The sequence below is a fragment of the Peromyscus maniculatus genome, chromosome 12 (genome assembly GCF_049852395.1).
Source record: "Peromyscus maniculatus bairdii isolate BWxNUB_F1_BW_parent chromosome 12, HU_Pman_BW_mat_3.1, whole genome shotgun sequence".
Classification (NCBI taxonomy): Eukaryota; Metazoa; Chordata; class Mammalia; order Rodentia; family Cricetidae; genus Peromyscus; species Peromyscus maniculatus.
Genome location: NC_134863.1, coordinates 54,805,292 through 54,829,800, shown reverse-complemented (window position 1 = coordinate 54,829,800; position 24,509 = coordinate 54,805,292). Strand labels below are relative to the sequence as shown.

At 39.8% G+C, this 24,509-nt stretch overlaps 1 protein-coding gene across 1 annotated transcript in view; it reads left to right on the top strand.

The window, feature by feature from the left end:
* The first annotated feature begins 4,126 nt into the window (after nucleotides 1–4,126).
* Htr1f (5-hydroxytryptamine receptor 1F) overlaps nucleotides 4,127–24,509 on the top strand; it is a 138,766-nt gene continuing 118,383 nt past the window's right edge. The window contains exon 1 of the mRNA XM_016000174.3: nucleotides 4,127–4,490. The gene's annotated coding sequence lies outside the window, so the exon portion shown is untranslated. The remainder of the gene's footprint in view (nucleotides 4,491–24,509) is intronic.

The following is a 24,509-nucleotide window of genomic DNA, read 5'->3' as shown; positions in this document are numbered from 1 at the left end:
TCATCAGAGAGGCATCATCCAGCAACTGATGGAGGCAGATGCAGAGACCTACAGCCAAACATTAGGAATCCTGCAGAGCAGAAGAAAGGAGTGTAGGAGCCAGAGGGGTCAAGGACACCATGGGAAGGATCACACAATCAACTAATCTGGGCTTATAGGGGCTCACAGAGACTGAAGCGATAACCAGGGAGCTTGCGTGAGACTGACCTAGACCCTCTGCATATATGTCACAGTTGTATAGCTTGGTCCTCTTATGAGACTCCTAACCCTCTGACCCTTTTATTGGCTTTTCGGATCCTACTCCTCATAATTGCCCAACCTTAATACAAGAGGAGGTGCTTAGTCTCACTGCAACTTGATATGCCATGTTTTATCAATACTCATAGGAGGCCTGCTCTTTCCTGGATGGAGATGAAAGGGGAGGGGTTTGGGGGGATTGGAGGGTGGAAATGGGAGAGAGGGACTGGGAGGAGAAAATGGGGGTGGGCTGTGGCAGGGATATAAAATAAAAGAAAAAAGAAAAACTATTTTTTAAAAGAATGTTGTGATATAACTGTGGCAATAAATAAGAAATTGTGCTGATGCCGGGCGTTGGTGGCGCACGCCTTTAATCCCAGCACTCGGGAGGCGGAGGCAGGCGGATCTCTGTGAGTTCGAGGCCAGCCTGGGCTACCAAGTGAGCTCCAGGAAAGGCGCAAAGCTACACAGAGAAACCCTGTCTTGAAAAACCAAAAAAAAAAAAAAAAAAAAAAAAAAAAAAAGAAATTGTGCTGATGTCTCTGCTCATTTTGTTCATTATTGGTCTTCTCAAATCAGAGGTGAGCTACCTGTGGCTTAATTGACCACAATGGCAGATACAGAAGCATCCTCTTTACCCAGCTTTCCCTTACATTACATTGTTCATGCCTAGTAGATGGCATGCATTTATCTGCCATGGAAATTGTAATGAATAATGCCAAAAAACCAGTCAAGTTCATGAGCCTGAAGTTTGAGTCAGTTCTCTACAGATAATATCTGAAAAGTAGCTTCAAAACATTTTTTATCTCTGCAAGAATAAACGTCTTATCACAAAGATTATTTTCAATCTAGTCTTCTCTTTGCTATAGAATTGTTGGTTTGTATCTGTTCTTTTACTTACTTCCACAAGAATGACGGAAGTGACCACCCAAAGATTTAATGGCATGAAACCTTTGTACAAATTGTTTTTCTCATAAACTTGGGGAAGAGATGTGTATTGATTGCTTTTCCTTTCATGCCGAGTTTTCATTTCACTCTGCTTTTTTTCCCAAAACAGAAAAGGTTATTGAAAGTAATCCTCCATTAACTGGCCTTGTGATATTGTGAAATTAGTCCATTTGTCTTACTTAGGAGGCACAGGAGTTGGGTAAATTGTCTATGTTTAGGCAAATAACTGAGGAAAACATTACCCGTTTCTGAAACTGTCCCGTCACCTATGCCTGCACTGTCTGTTCTAATTGTGCCTGGATTATACAATTATCTCACGGGTGCCGTCAGCTTAATTGAAAGGAATGACAGCGCTTCAACTTAGCTTTTAATTGAGATCAATATTACTGAAAGGGTGCAATTTGACCTTGGTGAAAATCACCCTCTGGCAAAAGATCAAGAAATAGCATATTACTCAGTAAGATAGATATGGATATAGATATAGATATATATCCTTTGCTACAAATGTTTACAATTAAAAATAAATGAGTAGTGATGCTTTCTGTGAGAGTATGATTTGGTTTGATTTTTGACACACAGTCTTACTATGTCACTTGGGTTAGCCTCAAACACATCTACCACTTGTCTTCAACTCTGGAGTGCTTGGCTTATAGGCATGGATCGACATACACTGGCAAGTACTTGTACTTGTGGGAACTTAGTCCTTGATTTCTTCTAGTAGGAGATGAAGAACCTAGGTCCCCAGGTGTGCCAGGCAAGCATTCTGCCACTGAGATGCCTTGTTAGTCTTTGATTTCTTACAAAAACTTTCAAATAGAACTCCCTTCCAGAAGTGGTGGCCAGGAGGTCATCGTGTTATGTGAAATTCGGGAGACTCAGAAAGACATCACATGTTTGCTCTGTGAATTAAAAAGACAAAAGTCTGGAAAGTAAAAAGGATACTACTTGGAAAAGAAAGAGGATTCATGAGAGGGACAAGGTAGAGGGTAATAATAGACATGGGTACAATCAGAGCATTTTATAGACGTGCATGAAATGTGTAATAAAGCCCATTATTTTGTACAGTTAGTGTACACTAATAAAAGCATTTATTTTTAAAAGGACTAGTAAAAAGAAAATACCTTGTTTGGAATGCTTTAATCAGTCTTGAACTTAAAAACTGGTTCCGATGAGATTTTTCACCAAAACCTGGGACTCTCCAGTCTAGTTCAATGTCTATCGAAGAGATGGAAGGAGTTCCTTCTGCATTATCTTCCAGTCACCCAGAGAAAACTTGCTGAGGGCTGGGATGGTGTCCTGACTGCTGGCTTAAGAATCTGTGCACTGAATAACAATGGAACTCCTCTAGGGCAGAAGGTCCTACTGCAGCATGCAAGGTGTATTTCATCACCCAGCCTAAGCACATTCATTTCCTGCAGGAGCAGCAGCGGGGGCATCTGGAAACTTAGATCCCTTTTGCTTTACAAGTGTAATCTCTTCTACACCTGCGCTGAATACACTCTGTTCCCCTCGATTCATTATCGAATTGCTTTTTCCAGTTGTGCAGGTCCAAGTGTGCCATCCGAAACTATTCTAAAACCTGAGGTCTTCAGCTTCCCATTTCAAGCTGGCTCCTACTGTCCTTCTTAAACCGAAGGACAAAACCTATTTGATTTCTACATTTTCAGAATATCTTTGTATCTCTTGAGGGCAATGTCACTCCAGAAATGGCTGAAGTTGGAGATGTTCTTAATCGGCCTGTGGAGGTGGGTACATAACCTTGGGCTTTATAGCTGTCACTGACGAGATTTGTTGTACAGTATGCTGGAGGTAAAACCAAGATGGTCAATACAATAACGAGGGAAATAACTGCATTTTGCTCTTATAAATCTTGACTTCCTCTGGAATTCTTTCCACTTTACTTCCTAAATAAGCCCCATATATTTACGCTGACACATATTTATAAGCAACAGGGGCTAGAACTGTGCAATTCACAGCACAGGGACGTGAGTTAAGAAATATGGGAGGGAATAAGAATGCGAAATAAATGCTGCCGTCCATCTGTAGTGACCACAACTCAGCTAACGTTTACCAAGTGCTAGCTGTTATGTCAGAAGACAGCATCTCATTTAAATATAGGATGCAAGAGAACAAGGATGGCGTCACAACAGGAGGACCATGGGCTGGAAAAGACAGGCTCGGATTATAAAGCAGATTTCTAAAACTTCGCTTTGGATGGATCATAGGAGGTGCTGGCATTTTAGAGAGCAGAAAGGATATCTACATGACAGGCTTTTCCCAGAAAGGTAAATCTTAGTCAGCCCCAAGGTGCAGCTCTGTCCCGGTTGGGTTCACCAAATGGACAGTAGGTGTATCTCTGGCCAGGAAAAGTCTGTCTCTCCTCTGCTATCAATGGAGACCTCCTTAAATCTTACAAAATGCCTGCCTTCCAGGAAACAGTCACATTCCAAGGTCAGTCAAAACAGATTTTGGTAATTCCAGGTAGGCTGATGAAGCCCCTGTTTACAGGCATCATGAAATGCAAGTCTGGAAGGAAAAACCAAACAGAATAGCAACAGCAAAGGTCAAATATCCTCTCAAGGTCACATCCCAGCAAAAGCAGTATATTCCAAGATACCTCTGGCATAAACCACATGAGTAGGAAGAAGCTGAATAAACCTTGAATTCAGTGCCTCTCCTCCCTTCCTCCTTCCTTTGCCCCCAACTCTAGTTCTTTTTCGAGAAATGCCTACTTTGTGACATTGTGGGTAAACAGATGTCCGGAGCCACCCAGTAATTATCAGGACTGTAAAGGCACTCTCCATGACTCTTACCTCAAATGCCTATATATACCCCTCATCTGAGCCTCACTTTATTTCTAGTCTCCCAAAGAGATTTTAAGGAGTCCGTCCAACGATGAAAAGTTAAGGGAAACAAGATCGTTTGCTTTAAGCTGTTCACAGAAAGGTGGTTCGCGTCATTTCCAGATTCCACGAACAGATAATCTCCAAGGTATCAGGGGAGTTAAAGGGACGGGACTTTATACCTCCCCCTTCCCTTCCCTAAGCGTCAGTCCCAGGGAAGGGAGGGGACGAAAAGAAGAGACTGGGAGGTGGAAAAGTGGAAGAAGCAGGAAGAGCCGGGTGCTGAGGGGAGCCCCCGGGCGTCGGCCCTCGGGCGAGCTGGCGTCTGGAACCCGCCCTGGAGCTGCGCCCCAAGCTGCAGCGCGCAGTCAGCTCGCCGCCCAGGAGCAGCCGGGACGCGCCGCTGTCGCCCGGGCACGATCGCGGCGGGCTGGGGACCAGAGCCCCCAGAGCTTCGCTAAGGTGAGTACACGGAGCTGCCCCGGGCACCAGAGAGCGCGCAGCGGGCGGCGGACTGGTGGTGGCGCGCGGGTGGGAAGGGTGACGCGGCCCCAGCCTGGCAAGCGCTAGGATAGGGGCTGGGGGACAGGGGGTGGGGGTGAAGGTGACAATTCCTTCCCCCTGCTACTTTGATGGAACCGCGCGCAACTGAAGCTCGCCCTTTCCCCGTCTCCCCTCAGCCTCTGCTTCCCTAGGGCTAACTTTGAGGAGCAGGCACGGTCCTGGGTGGAGCAGGTGGTCTCTGGTGCGTGGAGGGATCTGGTCCCAGACCCTGGAGAGAGGTGTGGATTCCAAACGGTGATGCCAACACCCCTTAGGGTGCGGGCACCGGGTGAGCCTACCAAGGATAAAGGCTAGGGTGTACTGAAATCCAACTAGAGGTCAGGGGTGTCATCGAATCCATCACTTGGTCGTCATATCTGGAGACAATCAAACAGAAAACGATAGGATCTGTGTAGGAGTTCGGAAGGGTATAGACCAGAAATCAGGGGTAGTTTTCCAACTTGACTTTCCATAGGTCGGGATGGATGAGGTAAAGCCCCAAACAGACCCTCTCACCTCGCCTCCACAGAGTCCCCGGCTGCTGTGGGGGCTTGTCCAAGGAAGACTTGTTTGGCCCCTTCGTCTTTACAGAGACCAATAGGCAAAGAAAAGGAGGGGGTGGCAGAAGGAAGGGCCATGCTCATGTTTCGGGTGCTCACACCCTAAAGGGGATGAAAGAACCGGTAGCTGCGTGCCAAAAGTTAAGGGACGAAATGGAGGGATGATGCGGAGCATGCCTGGGCACAGAGGTCGGCGTTTGGGCTGCCTTCAGTGCCGAATTTGGTTTGTTCACTGGGCACACGACGGACATGTACTGCCACGCACTTGAGGAAAACAGTGAGACAGAGACTTCGTTTTTTCCCCTGTAGCTAAGTAGCTCCTAAGCACCTCACTGATGGAAATACAAAATGGCATGTGACCATTTAAGATGACCTAAGCAGGTAGCCTTCCCAGCACTCTCTGTTTTTCTAGAGTACCAAGGTAATTGTCGTTTAACAGCATTATAGATGCTACCAGTCCCTAGACCAAAAATAACAACAACAACAACAACAATAATAATAATATTCTTTCAAATGATTTTTGTTTCTATCCCATTTACATATACATCTGTGAATTTGGACTTGGTGATCAACAATGTAGGAATATTTACATTGTATTTGCTCTATATGTCTGTTTATGGGGAGACAGACTGAACTGGGCTGGCTTCCACTGAAGGAATGACAATCCCACACAGCTGAAGGAGACAGAGGAAACAGCCCTTATCTATGGTTTACAATTGCCCCTCCTCTTCTCTCTCCCCACTCTGTAAACTTAAAAGCAAATTCTAATATCACCACTTGCAGTTTTCTCATAAGAAGAAGTAGCTGTTGCATCTGTTCATTGCAGTCAAGCCTGCTCAAGGTCAGTTCTGTAAGGAACATTGCTATTCACTGAGTTCACTCAAAAGTGGTCTACCCATCTCTGTGTAAGGGGTTCTTCAAAGAACGGAGATGTTCAGGACAAATGTTGTACCTGCCTGGTATTAGTCAGGAGTTTCCATATGCACCAAGTAACTTGCTCACTTTTATCAAAGAGATTTTAGGAAAATTTCCCATGCAGTCTTTGGTCAAAATGTGACATTTGTTCAAGCTTTATCCACTTGGGCTTATTGCGGAGCTAGCTAATGGTTGTGTTCTACTAAAAAAAGTGTTCCACTCCGACAATAAACCAAGGGCTTTGCTTATGAGGATGAAGATGTAAGGAACAATGCAGTATTTGCCCCTTGCCTCTTGGGGCAGCCTCTGTGAGGCACATTGAAAAGGCTCTTTCAATTTGTTCAAATAAATAAAAACACTCATCTGCTTTTCTTAAAGTTCTTGAATTCATTGCTCTTATAAATACTATCACAGAACTGCTGGTTATAACAGCACATTTATGTAAGGAAATGTTTTGTTTTCATTTGAAGTTTGGCACATGTAGTTTTTCATAGGCTTCTAAAATCATAGCGTCTTCGCTAAAAGTAAGAAGACATCGTAAGTTCTCTTCTAGTAAAGGTGGTCCCCTTTGAAATGATGAGCTATTACTGAAACCGTTTCAAGGATTTTGAAGGACATTTTCTAGTGTATTACTATTAAATAGGCATTGTAAAACAATGTGGACATGATTTTTTTTCATTTATTTTATGTACATAGGTATCTGTTCATAATGTACATTCAGTACCCATAGCAATCAGAAGAGAGTGTCGGATCCCCTGGGACTGGATTGATGCATGGTTGTGAGCTGCCATATAGGTGTTGGGAACTGAACCTTAAATTCTCTAGAATAGCAGCCAGTTCTCTTAACTGCTGAGCCATCTCTCCAGTCCCTGAATATACTGTTTTTAAATCCATGACAGGATTTTTTTATTCATCACTAATTTCGTAAGTAGGAGGAGTGCCTTTTGAGCAAAGAAAATGTGATGCTACCAGATCTTATGATCTGTAAGGAGGTATCTGTAGTCATCCAAGAGTCCCACATAGAACATTAGTCCTTGTGCTCTAACAGAAATGATCCATCCACTTGAAATGGTAACAAGAAATGTTTCAGAGCTGAGAGAGGAATATAAGTAGGCCAAAATGACACCAACAAGTACACCTGAGTAATTGAGAGCAGAAACTGTATGAATGCGACAACCTCCCCAGCTCCTTCATGATCCTTTCTTCTGTCAGCTCTTATTTGTGGCCCTTTTATTCACAGTGTGGAATTTCTCTTTGTTTCGGTGCATGTGGGAAGAAATAACATCTCATACAGCAGGAAATGCTTTACCATGATACCCTTGCCATGACACTAAGCTCATCTGTTGGACGATAGAACCTTCGAGAAGGTTGTTAGAAAGAAGTAGAGTTGTTTGTCATCGTCTTTAACAGAAGATGACAACAGAAAGTGGTGAGACGCAGTGAGGTGTGGAATGTATTTGGAGGTAAGAGAGGCAAGACTTGATGGGTAGATGTGGTTGGTGATGGAGGGAGAGGAACCACAGTTCATGCCTTGATTTATGGGTGGAGCATCTGGGAGACTGCAGCTGTCCCTGAGCAGCATGGGAGACTGACTGCCAGGGACAAGTAGGTTCCATGAAGCTTATTAGACATCTGTACAGAGGTTTCATTGGGGTTGTTGGGTCAGAACTCAGGGGAGGAGAGTTGGAGATCAAAGTGTGAATCATCCATTCATAAATGGCATTCAAAACAATAGGATTTTATGGGGGGAAAAAAACAGAAGTCAATACATTCAGAGAATCAAACAATCTAGACCAGTACAGATCACGAATATTGACAGTAGAAGCCAGGAAAGGAAGTTAAGGCATAGGAATCAGAGGAGCCAAGAGACTTGCAGAAATATGTGAGACCAGAGACATCAAAAGAAAAAAAGTGTTGTAAGTAGGAAGGTCTTATTAACTATGTTCAGGCTGCTGAAGCCTTCAGTGATGTGAGGACGAAGAATTATTTTAGAATTTAAATGGTCGTCAGGCTAGTCAACTTTCTATGGCTGTATCAAAATTCCCAAGAACATCCAATGTCAGCGGTTTCCGTGCATGATAACCGGGTCCTGCTGCTTTGGGCCTGTGATGGCTCAGTATGTCACTGAGGATGGAAGCAGGGAGGGAAAGATGTATCCCATTCAAGGAAGGGCACACAGTTAATAACCTAATTACCACTCTGCCCACCTCCTCAAGGGTATGTCACCTCTCAATGTCTCAACACACAGACAAGGCCTTGGGGGACATTTGAGATCAAAACTGTATCTCAGCTGAGACGGGATTGCTTTGGAGTCAAGCCTAACGCATAGAGAGCTAGGGTACGCAGGGAGACTAGGCTTGAAAAAATTCCCACACTTGGCACTCTTTATTTTACTTAAATTTTGAGAATTTCATATGTGAATACTGTGTTTACATCATTTCCAACCCTCTCACTCCCCCTCCACTTCCAGCCCTTATAGCAATGTTCATGAGTCATTTCAGTCCAAATGATAATGATGATTAAATATTGATTCATAACAGTGAACAAAAAAATTGTAAACCCAGTGGTTCTCATTCCTGGAACTTTTCTTTGGCACACAGTTATATTTAGGTAAATGAATATATGTTCAAAGTTAAGCAGACAACTGCAAAACGTAAATGTGTATACATTTAAAAAGCAAAATAAACTATGAATATCCATTCAGTGAAAAAACATTCCAACCATTAAAAATTATTAAGGCAGCTTTCCATGTATTATAACGAAAAGATCTTCCAAGTACATTCAACATGAACAAAAAAAAATCAGGCTTGATGACTTATTACTGATTAACAAAGAAAAATAAGGTTATGTGTGAAAACTTGTCTAAAAATCAAGAGGCAGCAGCAGTTGCTTGTAGGGAGGGAAAGTTCAGGGTAGAGCATGATGAATATGAGGCTCTGGGAAAAGGGGGCCTTTGTTTTCTTCTGTTTTGTTTTATTTTCAGTTCCGGGGAGTGAACCTGTCCAGGGTCTTATACTTGCTAGGCAACCGTTCTGCCCCCAAGCAACACTTAATGCCTTTGAATTATAGGCACACAGTTACCTATTCAAAACCCTAAATAAAATTTTATGCATAATTTTGAAGCATGTCATTTAAAATAATAAGAGGAAAGAAAAGATGTGGTGGTGAAAAGTGAATACTATATATAGCACAAATCTTTGAGGCGTTTTCAAAAGGAAGATTAAAGGTAGCTGGAGGGAGCCATGGAGGTTTGGTTTTTAAAATGGGAGCCATTAATGCCAAAATTAAACTACAACAGAAAGAAAAATTGACTTTCAAAAAAAAAATAATGAAAAGGACAATTGGAGAGCAGATTCCTTTAGCAAGTAGTATGGGTAGCATTTTGGGCATTTGGAAGAAAAAGAGCTGCCATGGCTAGGAACAATGAGAAAGGCACGTTCTAGAAACCTTCAGGATATGGACCTGTGTGTTGGCCAGCATGCTACATGCCCAAGCTCACTGCTGCACGGGTCATTTGTATAAATGACTGTGATCGAGGCTCCACAAAGTCTCCACTTCTAAAGTCCTTCCTCCCTAAGCCCTTCGCATCAAGGTTTTTCTCACCCTTGGTTGGCTCTACCCAGTGCTGCTTAGCAGCTGGCCAGCAGCCTGTGAGCTCCATAGAGATTTGGTTGGCTGAGAAAGCAGCTGCTTTGCCCGGGTCTCCTTCACCGTCAGCAGGATTCTACTGTACTCTGAATTTAGGGGCCTGAGAGGCCCTCAGGCATCCATCTCCCTCACCACTTCCAACCCGTCAGTTCATCTGCTAAGCTGTTCTCCTTCCCCTACAGCCTATGGTCTAGCTCCCCTCCCTCTGTGTTCTGAGTCCTACAATAGCTTTGCTTCACCCTTCCAAATGTTAACCTCTTTGCTATTCAGCGACCCATTGTGTAAGTGGGTTACCCATTGTGTAAGTGGGTATGTTACCTCAAGGGTGACATACCCTTGAGGAGGTGGGCAGAGTGGTAATTAGGTTATTAACTGTGTGCTCTATTAACATGAGATCTAACCTCTTCATTATGAAGAGATCCCATCATGTAAGTGTATTGTCAACATGGGATCTAGCCTCTTCATTATTAAGAGATCCCATCATGTAAGTGTATTATTAACATGGGATCGCTCCCACGTTTAAACCACTCAGACAAGCAGAGAAGCTTCATGGGATACTGAGCCCTTCAGCTACAACCCTAGCCAGTCTTCTCTTTGTCAGCCAGCTTTGGATGAGGGAAATTAATTCACACTTGTCTCACCATCTCCCCGCTATTAATTTCTTTCCCACCACCGTCTGGCTTCCACTCCCACCACCCCACGAAACCTTGTCTCCTTGGACTGCATAATGATGGTTAAGAACGGTAAACCCTTGGCGGTTTCTCCCACAGGCTCTGAGATTCATCTCTTCCCTCTCCAGCTGAAATGGCACCATCCTGACCCACTTTCTACACTTGAAGAGATGCTTTTCCATGCCTCATTGGCTATTGTCTGTAGCCATCTTCTCCTTTCAATTCTACCTTTCTTTTTCTCTTTTACTCAAGGATCCTTAAGAATCAAAAAGCAAAATTTCAAAAAAAAAAATAAATAAATAAATCAAAGACACAAACAACTGCTGTTTCTCTTTCCAGGGGAAAAATCAGATTCAGATAGTTGCAGGTGATTTCAAATAATGAGGACTCTCTGAAGCCCATCTGTAGAGTGAGAGAAAGCTCTCTTGAGACCTTCTCATTAATATATATATATATATATATATATATATATATATATATATATATAGGCTACTGTGATTTCACTCACCCCAAATAAAATGGTAAATATTAAGTATTCTGTATGTGAGGATGCACCCTAACAGGCTTCAACTCACAGCTCACAACTCACTCCCCCTGTCTCAACCTTTCAAATGCTGAGATCATCGGCACAAATCACTATGTCTATTTTTAACTGTATACTTCTGATGAAGATGTCCCAAATGCTGATTCAAACTGCATTATAGTTTTCATGTCTGAGTCTTTCATTGGTTCTTCTGAATTTCTCCTTAAACTTGGTGATCTTTTGATATAGAAATAAAAAATAAAATTCCTACCACTGTTAATACTGGAAAACTGATACCACAATAGCAAAACATAATAAGAAAGAATCTATCAGATAAACATAGTACTTCTGTTAATTTCATTTATGTACTTAGCATCAGCTAAAAGTCTTGACATTAAACTTGACTCCCATTTTTTTAGCTTAAAAGGAAAGACTAGCAGAAGATAAAGATGTTTCACCAAACTGGAAGTGTACCAGGGTGTAGTACAAAAAGCAAGAAAATTCAGGAGAGAGTGAGTTCCCCCTTTCTAACAGTGTCACTTAGTGTTGGGACAGGGAGTTGTACTAGTAGCGCTGATGGTACAGACCTCACATTTGAGTGAAGTGTTCCATCTTCTGTGTATCTATCACAAACCTCTTCAAGATTCAGCTGAAACAACTGGAAATCAAAATAAAGATCCCTAAGCCGTTGTCTATAGGTTCACAATTATACTTTCTTGACTCTTTTAAGAATATAAATCACTATGTCTCCTCAGGGAGACTCCCAGATTTCTTCCTTCCCACATTCCTTAATTCAAGTCCACCAGTCTACCTCTGTGCCCCTTGAATCTACTCTACTCTCCTGAACACTCATTACTGAATTTAAGACTCTTGTTTTTTTTTCTTTCATGACGGGATTTTTCTGTTTGACAGCCTTGGCTGTCCGGGTTCTCGCTTTGTAGACCAGATTGGCCTCAAACTCACAGAGATTCCCCTGCATCTGCCTCCCCAGGGCTGGGATTAAAGGTGTGCACCACCACCACCCAGCAACCCTGGACTCTTTTAACGCCTTTCCCAGTCACCTCCCTGAATTGTGCCTTGCCCCCATGGATCCTTTTCCCATATCACCACAAAATTAATTTTAGAATTAGTGCTGACCTATGCTTACAATATTTAGCTACAGTACCTTGCCTGCCTGTCGAGTGTATCAAAAACACACTGTTCCTCTGCCCTGTAGGGTGCTCTCCACCCCTCACTCAGATCTGTTGCCCATCATGCCGAATTCTTAGTCATTTGCCAGAACTATGGTGTCCTTTTCCTCCCCTTCCCCGAGCACTTTCTTCATCAGCCTCCTGTCTGTGAAGCGCTCGTGAGCATCTATGTTGTGCTAGATTTATATTTTATTTCCTTGTGTACCCCTTCTTGCCAGTTAGGCCGGCGAGTTCCCACAGTGAGGGACCCCTGAGTCTTCTGATCTTAGCGTCAGGAGACAGAATGAAACACTGAGCTCTGCACGAAAGGGAAACGGTCTACAAGCCACATGGCTGACTGTGCCACAGCTGGTCTAGGGTGGGAGTGATTTCCTAGAAACCTCCTCAGTTCTTCCTCTTTCTCTCTGCAGAGGTGACTCTCTCTGACATTTCAGTTCTCTCAAACTCGTTCATAAGATTAAGAGAAAAAAAAAAACCCAGAAGCTTCGTCACACGATCTTCTGTGCCCACCATCTATCTCCAAGCCAGATGGCCAGTTCTGTTATATAACAAAACCTCAAGAGAAGAAAATTTCATAAACTCTCTCAATAACCCACTTTAGTGTTCTAAAGCCTTTAGATCATTTATTCATATATAGATATAGATGTAGATATATTTAATTGACATTGTCAAATATATAGCTGATAATTTTGTAGTTCTCATCTTTTTGAAATAAGAATATGAGGCTACATTTTTTTTTTTTTTTTTTGGTTTTTCGAGACAGGGTTTCTCTGTGTAGCTTTGCGCCTTTCCTGGAACTCACTTGGTAGCCCAGGCTGGCCTTGAACTCACAGAGATCCACCTGGCTCTGCCTCCCGAGTGCTGGGATTAAAGGCGTGCGCCGCCACCACCGCCCGGCGAGGCTACATTTTTTACATCAATATTTCATCTGTTTGGAAATAATTTTAAACAATAATAAACAAAATATTTCAATTAAATAAGGAGTTACTAATATACTTCTTTTACAAATATATAACTTTCTGCTTTACCCAGAAGTCTCTGCCTGTAGTTAAGCTTGCTTGTTTATTACTTTTTATCTTGTAAATAATGTATTAGTGTACTAGGACTCATACTGAGAATTAATAGAATAAAAGCTGTGGGGAGTATTCCATGTAAGTAGAGATTAGTATATATACATTAAAACAGTCAAGGTTTGTGTGTCAGCATTTTATATTTAAATTTCTATTTTATATCTAAAATGACTTTGCAGCATTTTATAACTATGTTTTCATCTGCTAATACTTGGATTTTTGAGACATTATTAAAACTTTATAAAATATATAACGCATAACTTTGTTTTCTAGTTAGCCTTGTAAGCAAAATTTCTGAGTACTGTATTACTTACTTCTGAAGAGACTAGCCTTACCTTCAAAAGCAAGTTTCAAAGAATAACAGAGAATGAGTTAGCTGCATCTTCTTGAGGCTTTTTTTAAATGTTTACAGTAATAAGCTACAGGTTTGAAAAGTGGTCCTGTCCATGCTCTGCCTGCAAAATCTCCAGTTCAGTCCCTGCTACACAGCACTGATAACTCAAGCATCATTTTGTTCTTCTTTGGAGTCCAGGCAGCTGTGTTGGACAAGTCAAGGACCCTTCAATCTTGATCATTCTGGTTGAAGTAAAAGCAGTGGCGCCTTCTCCGTCACCTCTTATAACTTAGTGTCGGTTGTATGTTCTCAAGGGTTTCTATTTTGACAAGAGACGCCCAGAATTTATGTGGTCAAAGAACCATTTTCTCTGAAATTCATCTGTGTCTCACTCTTCCTTAGTTCCTCATTTGGTTCAAACTGTCACCATCAATTTTATGAAATATTACAGGAAATCAATTTTTATTTTATAGTTGTAATCCTAGGAAGGGCCTCCGAATGAAGGGTTAAAGGTTGGACAAAATTTGTCTAAAAGAAATTTACCAAGACTAAGCTCACTTCTCTGCAAATCGTTATTCCTCCTAGTCTAGTTTCACATCAAAAGTAAATACAAACTCTTACTGAACATTACTGCTACCATACGGCCTGGGGATATAGAGAAAAACCTGTTAAAATTGCTGTATTCTTTTAAAAGCATGCCACACTGTTTTTAAATTGTAAATAAGCAGTACTGCTGAGACTAAGGAAGCTCCTATTAAAACCGATGTCACATACAGGAATGTGATGTTTCTCTGGAAACAACTAATCTGTTGCAGTATATAAATATGTAAAACTCCAATTGGAAGGTAAGGAAGTATGCGCTTTCTGAGAGAATGGGTTTGTTTTTTTTTTTTTTACCTGTGGCATACAAAAGTAGTATCAAATCCCCACCACATAAAAGGGAACACTACCCCTGCCCTGGATACAAAGTAACTGTATAACTGCCAGAAGAATTTAGAATTATACTACCTGTGAAGCCCTGAGGACCATCATAAGATCTTGAAAAAATTCTGTTTGGCAGGTTTCAAAGTTGCATTCAAATATACTATTACATTTATTGTCCCAGCAGAATAGGCTTAATTATCTTTGCTTTACAGAAGAGGGGACATGATTCCAAAGGCATTAAATAGTTCACCTCACAGGCAAGGGTTGATAAATAGTTAAACTTGGGACATAGTTTAGCATTTCAACTTGGTCCAATCACCTTTTTTGTTTGTTGTGTATGTTTAAGCACTTTATTTATTTATTTATTTATTTATTTATTTATTTATTTATTATTTATTTATTTATTTAGATTTTACTTATTTTTATTTTATTGTATGGGTGTTATTGTTTGCTTGTACATCTATGCCCCAGGCACAGACCATACCTTCTAAGGCCAGAAGAGAGTATCATATCCCCTGGAATTGGACTTTCAGACAGTTGTTAGCTGCCATGTGTGTGCTGAAGATTGATCCTGGGTTCTCTGGAAGAGCAGCTGGTGCTCTTAACCACTGAGCCATCTCCCCAGCCCCTCCAATGACCTTTTAACTAGAGATCTGTGTTACCCTTGAAACTAGCTTATGTGAGAGAATATGTATCCTCCTCTGTATGTAGTTTTACTATGTGTTTCTTCAGTTCATTGACTGCTAGATGTAAGATAATGAGGGACCAGGAAGATGTTTCATTCAGTAAGTTTACATTACAAACATAAGGACCTTGTGAATTCAGCCTTTTTCTTTTCTTTTTTTTTTTTTTTCGTTTTTTTTTAAGACAATGTGGTGACTTAGTTTGTAATCCCAGTAGTGAGGAGGCAGAGACTAGAAGATCCCTGAGGCTTGCTGGGTAGCCAACCTAGCCTGTTTGGTGAGCTCCTGGCCAAGGAGACACTGTCTGAAAGGAAGAAAGGAAAAAAGGAATGGAGGGAGGGAGGGACAGAAGGATGAAGGGGCGGAGGCAGGTGGGAAGGGGGAGGGAAGAAAGGTAGATGTCCACGGCATGTGCACACACACACATACCAAGCAAGAGAGCAGGGAGGAGAGAAGAGAGAAAAGAATTGCCAATTTTATGCTTAAACTCCCCAAATTGTTTTCTTTTATGTTAGTCACTTTATATGCTTCCAATATATGAAATGTGATTTTATTCAAACAACGTTTGCAGAGAACATGAATATATGTTTTAAAGGAAAAAAATTAAAATCTTCATATTCCTGTAAAAGCATCCTCATGGAAGTTGAATACTACATTTTTTAAAATGTCTTGCTGATGCTAAAAAATCACATATTTCGATTTTTTGAAACTACTGTTAAGTTTTTCATTGGATTACTTTTAAGGCTGAGAGTACTTTTATGATCACTTAAATTTCCCCAGTTTGACTTATTTGGCAGTTTTGGTTTGTTTTGGGTGTTTTTGCTTATATTACTCAAGATATTTATGTTTTCCCAAACTTTCTTACAATATTGTCCCCTTTGTTGAACTCATTGCTTGAGATATAGTGAAAGGACCTAAGCTTAAATTATGTCTTTTAATTTTGTTTTTACTTTAGTTTAGTTTTATGAAAGTTTACCACTTTCCATGTCAAGATTACCTAGATGTTCATGTCTTGGTGGTGGTGTTTTGTTGTTGTTGTTGTTGTTGTTGTTGTTGTTTTTATGCATCTGACACTATCATATCTGATTTGTTCTTATTTTGATATTTTTGTTTCTGGCAAGCTCCCATCTATCCCAAGCTGGCCTCAAATTTGCTATGGAACTGCATTAGTCTTGGTTCTCTAGAGGAACAAAATTTATAAAGTGAATCTCCATATATATGTACAGAAAGGGGGATTATGAGAATGGCTACATTCTGATCATTGTTGGTCCAGCTAGCCCAACAATGGCTGTCTACCATGGGAAAGTCCAAGAATCCAGTAGTTGTTCAGTCCACAGGGCTGAATGTCTCAGCTGGTTCTCCATGCATGCCGGAATCCTGAGGAAATAGGTGTAATGCCAGTGAATGAAAGGATTTGCCAATAAGGGCAAGCAGGCAAAGAGAGAAAACTTCTTCTTCTGTGTACTTTAATATAGGCTGCCAGCAGAAGGTGTGGCCTGGATTACAGGTAGATCAGCCCACCCAACATCTGGAGTAGAAGTGGATCTTCCCACTTCACTGATTGAATTAAGGGGGAAAAATCCCTCACAAGTGTACCCAGCCATCTAGGTTTTAGTTAATTCCAGATGTAGTCAAGGTGACAACCAAGAACAGCCATCACAGAAGTAGAGGATGACCTTAGACTCTAAATTTCCTGTGTCCACCTCCCATGTGCTGGGGCTAAAGACATGCACCACCACAACCAGCTGCTACTTTGATTTTATTTTGCAAAAAAAAAGTCATCCCTGTCTTCTTTATACCACGTCTTTCAAGGTTTTTGTTTCCCACTTAGTATGAGATTATGTCATATACTAAGGATTTCTGAAGTGCTCCTTAGCAATATTTTATGTTTTATGTTCTAAACAATATAATTATATTTATAAAACTAGTCTATCAGTATTACAATATACATATGATTCTCAGCAATAATAATCAAATAGTTTACCACTGAAGCTCATTTTGTTGTTTTTATTTTCTTTACTCTGTGTTGAGGCAGAATCTAACTATTCTACCCAGGCTTATATTACATTCCTGGGCCCAAGTTTAAGGTGATTCTCCTGATTAAACCTCCTTCTTAGTTGGGACCACAAGCACACCTCGATTATGCTTGGTTCCAAAAATGATTTTGAAGACACTATTTTAAAGATTTGTTTATTTTTTATTTTATGTGTTTGAGTGCTTGCCTGCATGTATGTATATGTATTACATGTGTGTGGTGCCTTCAAAGACCAGGAAAGGGCATCAGATTCCCTGAAACTGAAGTTACAGATGGCTGTGAGCCTCCATGTGAATGCTGGGAACCCAGTTCAGGGTCCTCTGCAAGAGCAGCAAAAGCTCTTCACCACTAAGCCATCTCTCCAGCCTCAGAAACTGTTTTAAATCTCAAAATTATGAGATTTTCTGTTTACATGTTTTCAGTTGCTGCTTGGCCTTACTAAATTTTGACCAGCATAACTCTGACATGCTTAACCAAGATTTCCTTTGTGCTCACACAAGGCTAATTTTGATAAGGTTCCATTACGCAGCTGAAAGACAGTGGCACAGATACTGAGGGACAACACTGAAGTCCAGGATTCCACTCAATAGTTGTCATCTTATTTTACATGGTTGAGCTACTGTAGATGCACTATGTACATTAAAGTCACTTTCTACTGTGGGCAGAGATTTTCATCAGGACTGCTGGCTCCCAAATAACCACACAGAGACTTTAATAGTAATTATAAATGATCAGTTGTTATCTTAGGCTTGTTACTAACTAGCTCTTACATCTTAAATTAACCCATATTTCTAATCTACACCCTGCCACATGGAGATAACTTTTTTCAGCATAGTATATTCATCTTGCTTCTCTCTGCATCTGGCTGAAGATTCCTTGACTCTGCCCTTATTCCCCATGCTCTCTTTTTGTCCTCAAGTCCTGCCTAACCTTTTACTGCCTAGTTATTAGCCAGTCAGCTCTTTTTTGACCAATGAGAATAATACATATTCATGGTGTACAAAAAGATGGCTCCACAGCATTCTACAATTGTATTTACCTGTTTTCCATTCGTCCTAACTTATAGCCAATTGTCTATTGTATTAATAATGAGGCATTTAAAATTCTTGATGCAGCTTCCTATGCAAAATTTACTTCTTATCCAGAATTCATCCAACTAGGATCAGCTTAAATTAGATTTTTAGCCTTCTCTTCTTTAGGTTTGCTTAAAATTTGTTGGCCTAGGTTACTTTACTTTGGGATTTTTCTTATGCACAAAATAGTGTTGAATTTTATTTGTACTCAAGCTGGATACAAAATTTGATCATTTTTCTATTTGTGCTGGATTAATTCAACTTTGATAATAATGAGCTACTATAAGTATCAGATTCCATTTCACCTAGACCAAGCAACTTTCAATGTTTTCTTTGGAGGGGGCAAGGAGTAATGTGATTTCTTTATTCTCTCAGGTGAAAATCCATTTTGGAAATTTGCACTTATAGTCAAATAGAACTTATATAGCTTCTCCTAGAAATTAGTTTAGGTCCTTCTATTTTAATACCTTGGATCTCTGAGCTCCTGTAGCCTATCAAGAAGTCGAAAGAACAAAGAGTTACAAAAGCGCCTTTCTTAGCAAAATACCTTCATCTATTCTTTTTGTTGTTGTTGTTGTTGTTAACATCTTTCCCACATTTTACTCACAGGTGCCTAGTTTGTGTGAGACCAGACCACATATTTCTTTGATATTAGTAGCCTCCCTATGTTCCAGGCAGACAGCAGACCCAGGAATAATTCTTCATTTTCCTCCCATTTGATTTGGAGTTATTGTTTTAGCGGTCCCCTAGATGTGACTAGTTGAGTTGCCAGCATGATTATCACTCACATCCCACATTTCAGCCTTTTGGAAGGAGATGAATTTATGTCATATTTCTACCCCTGCACTTTCCATTAAGCTGGCTCAGACTATTTCCAAACAAAGCTTCCTGAAAGTTTGGTCAAGAAGATATCAGCCCTAATTTCTTCGATGACTCAGTTATTTGCTCCTTTACTCATTTATAAGTTACTTCAGTATAGATTAAGATGGATGAAGTTTTATGCACAATTTTGGAAAGTCCCTGGATTGCAGCTTTTAACACAGTTTGTGTATCATAAGAAGAAGGGGAAGTGGGAACTTCACACAGAAGTTGTTGTTTAAGAATTTAAGACTGTATGTGTGAATATTGAATGCATTTCCTGAAACAAATACTCTACCAGTCTTAATAGTAGAATATTAAAATATTCTCTTGCTCTCTTCCAAATAATGTCTTTCTTTTGAAGGTATCATTGAGCCATAGAATACATACTTGTAAAGAATTCTGATCTGAGACAATTCGATTGACACAATTTTTATCATTGTTCACAGCAGCATCTTACTTCATCTTCCATTAGATTCTTGTTTAGGAACTGCTTAAAATTAGACACAAATGGTGCTCCCAAAACTGTAAATTCTCCAATATTCAGGCCTTCTAGGATCTCTAAATGATTAACTGTAGATCTGTCTTGCAGTTACTTCTTTTAGGGAAATTCAGTAGACCTCTGTTGTGAAAAAGAAATATCCCTACAAACAAGCATTCAAACAGCTTGACATGTAATCATTCTTAGTATAGTTAATTTAAATTTTAGTCTTACAAAGAAGCAAAGAAAACCCATGAATAACATAGGGGAAAAGGAAAGTTGATGGGCCTCATAGTTTAATAGTGAGAAGTCTTTGAAAATAAAGATGTGGCCCAGGATCTTTCAAATATCAAGCGGTGAAAATTCAGTTCTGAAAGATATGCAAAAGCAAAGGTTTAAGGTTTAAACTCTGAAAAGACATTTTAAAGTCTCAGGAAAAGTCCTTTGGCTGGTGGTGTTCTGATGAATGTATAGCTCAGTTCAATTTGCAACTTTAAGTTAAAATACTCTCATTGTAGCAGGTTTCAAACTGCCCAAGTAAATCTGCTGAACAGACTCAGTATGAAACATGCCACCAAGTAACTCTCATGAACCAGTGAGAGCCAGCCCCAGAAAACAATTGTCATAAACTCTGTGGCACTTTTTCTGTGGCTACCCAGCAATATGAGAACAAGCTGAATCAGATAAATGTAGATGTAACCAACCGTCTTATTAAATAAGAAACACAGAACCAATGTAAAAGAGAAAGCCGAGAGGTCAGAGCTCAAAATCTTACCCTTCCTCCTGCGAGCTCCTAGCTTCCCGAAAGAGAGCTATTTCCTGTGTGTAAGTCATTTCATAGTCTTTTGTTCTGCCTTCTCATTGGTTGTAAATCCAAACATGTGACTGCCTCATCACTGCCTGTATGTACAGCCCCCCCAGGTCTTAAAGGCATATGTCTCCAATGCTGGCTGTATCCCTGAACACACAGAGATCTACCTAGCTCTTCTACCAAGTGTTAGGATTAAGGGCGTGTGCCACCACCGCCACACTCTTGCTATGGCTCTAATAGCTCTGACCCCCGGGCAACTTTATTTATTAACATACAATCAAAATCACATTTCAGTACAATTAGAATATCACCACAGATAAAGTGTGTCTTGTGCCTAGAGGTATACACTTTCATGCCTAAAATAACAGATGTGCCAGTGTGGGATGAGTTCCACATTTTTACATGGGGCGTGAGAGAGGTCAGAGGACAGCTTGTGAGAGTCAGTTCTCTCCTTCCACCATACTGGTGCCAAGGATTGAACTGAGACTGTCAGGATTTGCAGCGGGTAACCTTACCCACTGAGCCATCCTGTCAACCCAACTTTCACTTTTAAAATTACTGAGAGACCACAGGATCAGAAAATGTTCTCTTTGAAACCCAGTACTACCATCTATTGTATACCTTCGGCAAAGGTACTATATCTAATTCTTTGTTGTTGTTTTTTTCTTGGTTATAAAAATTATAAATATTTGGTAGCCAGGCAGTGGTGGTGAATGCCTTTAATCCCTGACCTTGGGAGGCAGAGGTAATCAGATCTCTGAGTTCATGGCTAGCCTGGTCTACAGATGGAGTTCCAGGACAGCCAGGGAAACACAGAGAAACCTTGCCTTGAAAAACAATTATAAATATTTGGAATGTAGAACATGTTTTTGAGATATACATTTAGGTTGCTAATTAAAACCAATATAGATATATGAATTGCCTCACATGACAATTTGGATGAGAATATTTAAATATATATATTATATATATATAATTTAAATATATATTATCAATATATATATATATATTGCTGTATAATAAGTAGTTCTTCGGACTTTACTGCTTCTGTCTCATGGAAATGCTACATCCTTGGACAGATTACTTCATTAGCCCTCCCTCCTCATTTTGTAATCATTATTATACTATGTTTCTATGAGATCCACATGTTCAGGCCTAATTGATTTATTGGTAAGACTCTAAAATATCAGAACTATGTAGCAAACCATGTGATGATTCAAATTATAACAAATATGAACATATTTGGCATATAAATAGGCTATAAATTATTTTTGTTTTAGCTTCTGTATTACTCCTTTCTTTCTTCCTGTCATTACTCCTCAGAAATTTGTAATGAGGTAGGAAGATGGAGCATCATAGGGAAAGAGATTACCATGAGTTCAGTGTTTATAAACCTGTGCAGACACCTTAATGATTCCATTATGTAGGAGGGATAGTTCCAGAGACATGTAGACACTTGGAAGGAATACCATACCAAACTTTGTTTTCTATTCTATCAAGGGAAGAGAAAACATGGTCCTTGTTCATAGAAGATAAAATTGATGAGTGATTGTACATGGATGATATAAGGTTATATAAATTACCACTTTAAACCCAAGCATGATTGTTAAAAGGAAAATCCAAAATCTCTATATCATGTCAGAAGAGCCAACTGATATGAGACAGAAAAAAAATTAAGGAACTATTCTATTGCCACTAATCTCATAATTCTTTGGTTTTATTTTGATTCTTTAAAACTTTTTTAAGTTATGAATATTATATCAAAATTTATGAGATTAATATATTTTTTTAATTTTTGTCATAATATCAATGATAATATAAAGTACTAACTAATTCTAGAAAAAAAAAAAAAAGGTTTCATCTAGCCTCCTGTACATGATTTTGGGTTTGAGTCTCTATCAGTTTTCTTCAGTGAACCATGACCACACCTAACAGTGACTTTGAAGTCTCCAAAAAGATGATGAGGCCCCATAATGATGATTCCATTAGGATGATGATAATACCACTAAACTGATAAATACCACCTGAACATCGGCTTTGGACTACAAACTGCTCAGAACAATTTCAAGATGGCTACCTGAGATGATCCAGCCTCACAGACTACTCAAGCAAGGACTTAAGACAAGCCCTGCATTTTCCCATTATGGAGAGACTGGACAAATGATACAGCTAACTCTCCCAGGAGTTGACAACTAACCCAAAAATTTCCTTTTCAGGATTTCCTAAAATACCTTAGTCCCCAGACAGGAAGAAGCAATTTTAAGAACACAACACCCAGATTCTCAAGGGGTTGGATGGGAGGTTTTTGGTTGTTCTATGGGTTATGGATAATTGTCATTGTTTAGGATGGTTGGTTACAAGTTGGTATTGTTAATGGTCAGGAAAAGGCTAAACAGAGATTAGATTTAGGATTCTTTTTTGAAAAAAAGAAAAATAAAAAAGAGGATATAGATATAGTATAAAAGGGTAGATTATTGGATCTACTCTGAAAAGAAAAACGAGAGAATATGGATATAATATAATAAAAAGGTAGATTATTTAATCTACCATGGAAAAAAAGATATAGAAATGATGGATAAAGGGTAGATTATTGAATCTGCTCTGAAAAGAAAAAAGAGATAATATGGAAATAAGATAAAAAGGTAGATTATTGAATCTACTTTTAAAAGACAACTAATAGTTTTAAATATTTGACATTGGATTGGATTTTTGTATATTGTATATAAATTATGTATATTGATACAAATTTTAGAATGATTTTGTTAGAAAATAATGTACATATATTTCTAATCTTGTTCAAGGTATTGTATCAATACAGATCATTTAACAATGTAAGGCAAATTATTAGTCCTTGAAAGTCATTATTACCAACTAATTAGGATATACAGAACTGAAAGTTAGAAGGTAGTTAGTACAAACGTGTAGTCAGATTAGGTACTTTTTCAAAGTCCAACAGATATATTTTAGACAGATAGGTCATCTTCAAACACTTCAGATATCTACAGAATATTGCATTTAAGATGTTTTAATAACATAGATTCTTTTTTTTATGACTATGAGACATGTCTGCTCCTGGCAGCATCAATCTACTTCAGAGAAGATGATGTTCATCAAAGAAACTCCATGTGGAGTTTACTTTCTTTGTGGCAAAAGTTAGCCACTGGGCAACAAAATGCTCTTTCCTCAACTACTGACAGTATGCTGTCCAAAATGGACAAGCAGGACACAAAAGAAAGGATTGCCAAACCTTGCCAATAGGAAGAAAATAGGAAGGCCTTTTTGAGAATCCTACTTCACAGATGAGTCTGTCAGATATGCTAGGCCTATAGGCCAAAGGTGGATGCCCCACCATTGCAGAGAAATCTTGGGTGACTATCCAGGCAGCCAGCTGTTTCTGTCATTTCTCACATTATTTAGAAGTTGCTTGTTTGTACCTGCTGCTTACTTGGTTAGTGTTATTTCCTTCTCGGGTCTCTGAAGGAGTTTTAGACTAGATAATTATAATTATAGTTTTCCTTGTTAACAAATTCAGAAAAGAAACTCACTAAAGATGTGTAAAGTGTATGAGTTTGAAAGACAACAAAAGATAGTCCTTGGTGCATGAGCTAGCTTTTTGGAACCTAGGGCCTATGCTGGGATACTTTCCTCAGCCTTCGTAAAGGGAGGAGGGGACTAGACCTGCCTCAACTGAATCTACCAGGCTGAGCTGAATCCCCAGGGGAGTCCTTCCCTTGGAGGAGGTAGGAATGGGGAGAGGACTAGGGGGAGGTGGGGAGGGCATGGGAGGAGGGAGGACAGGGGAATCATGGCTGATATGTAAAGTTAAATTAATTATAAAATTTTTTTAAAGTGTAAAATAAAAAAGAAGTCTGCTGTCCTTTCTAATATACAAAACACAAGCTGGCCTGGATAATTATTTCAAGTTTTCATTAAAGAATAAGTTGACCTAAGTGCTTTGAAGTACATTACCTTGCATTATTTTTTCAGCTCCACTTGCAGATAATCTGCTGGAATTTTAAACATGGTAGAAAGGATTGCCAAACCTTTGCCAAACCTTGCCAAACCTTATGGTAGAAAGACATCATTAAGAAAAAGATAAGTTTGTCAGCTAGCAATCATAATCAAGAAGGGGACTTAACTGGAGTGACTAGGGGGTATAGCA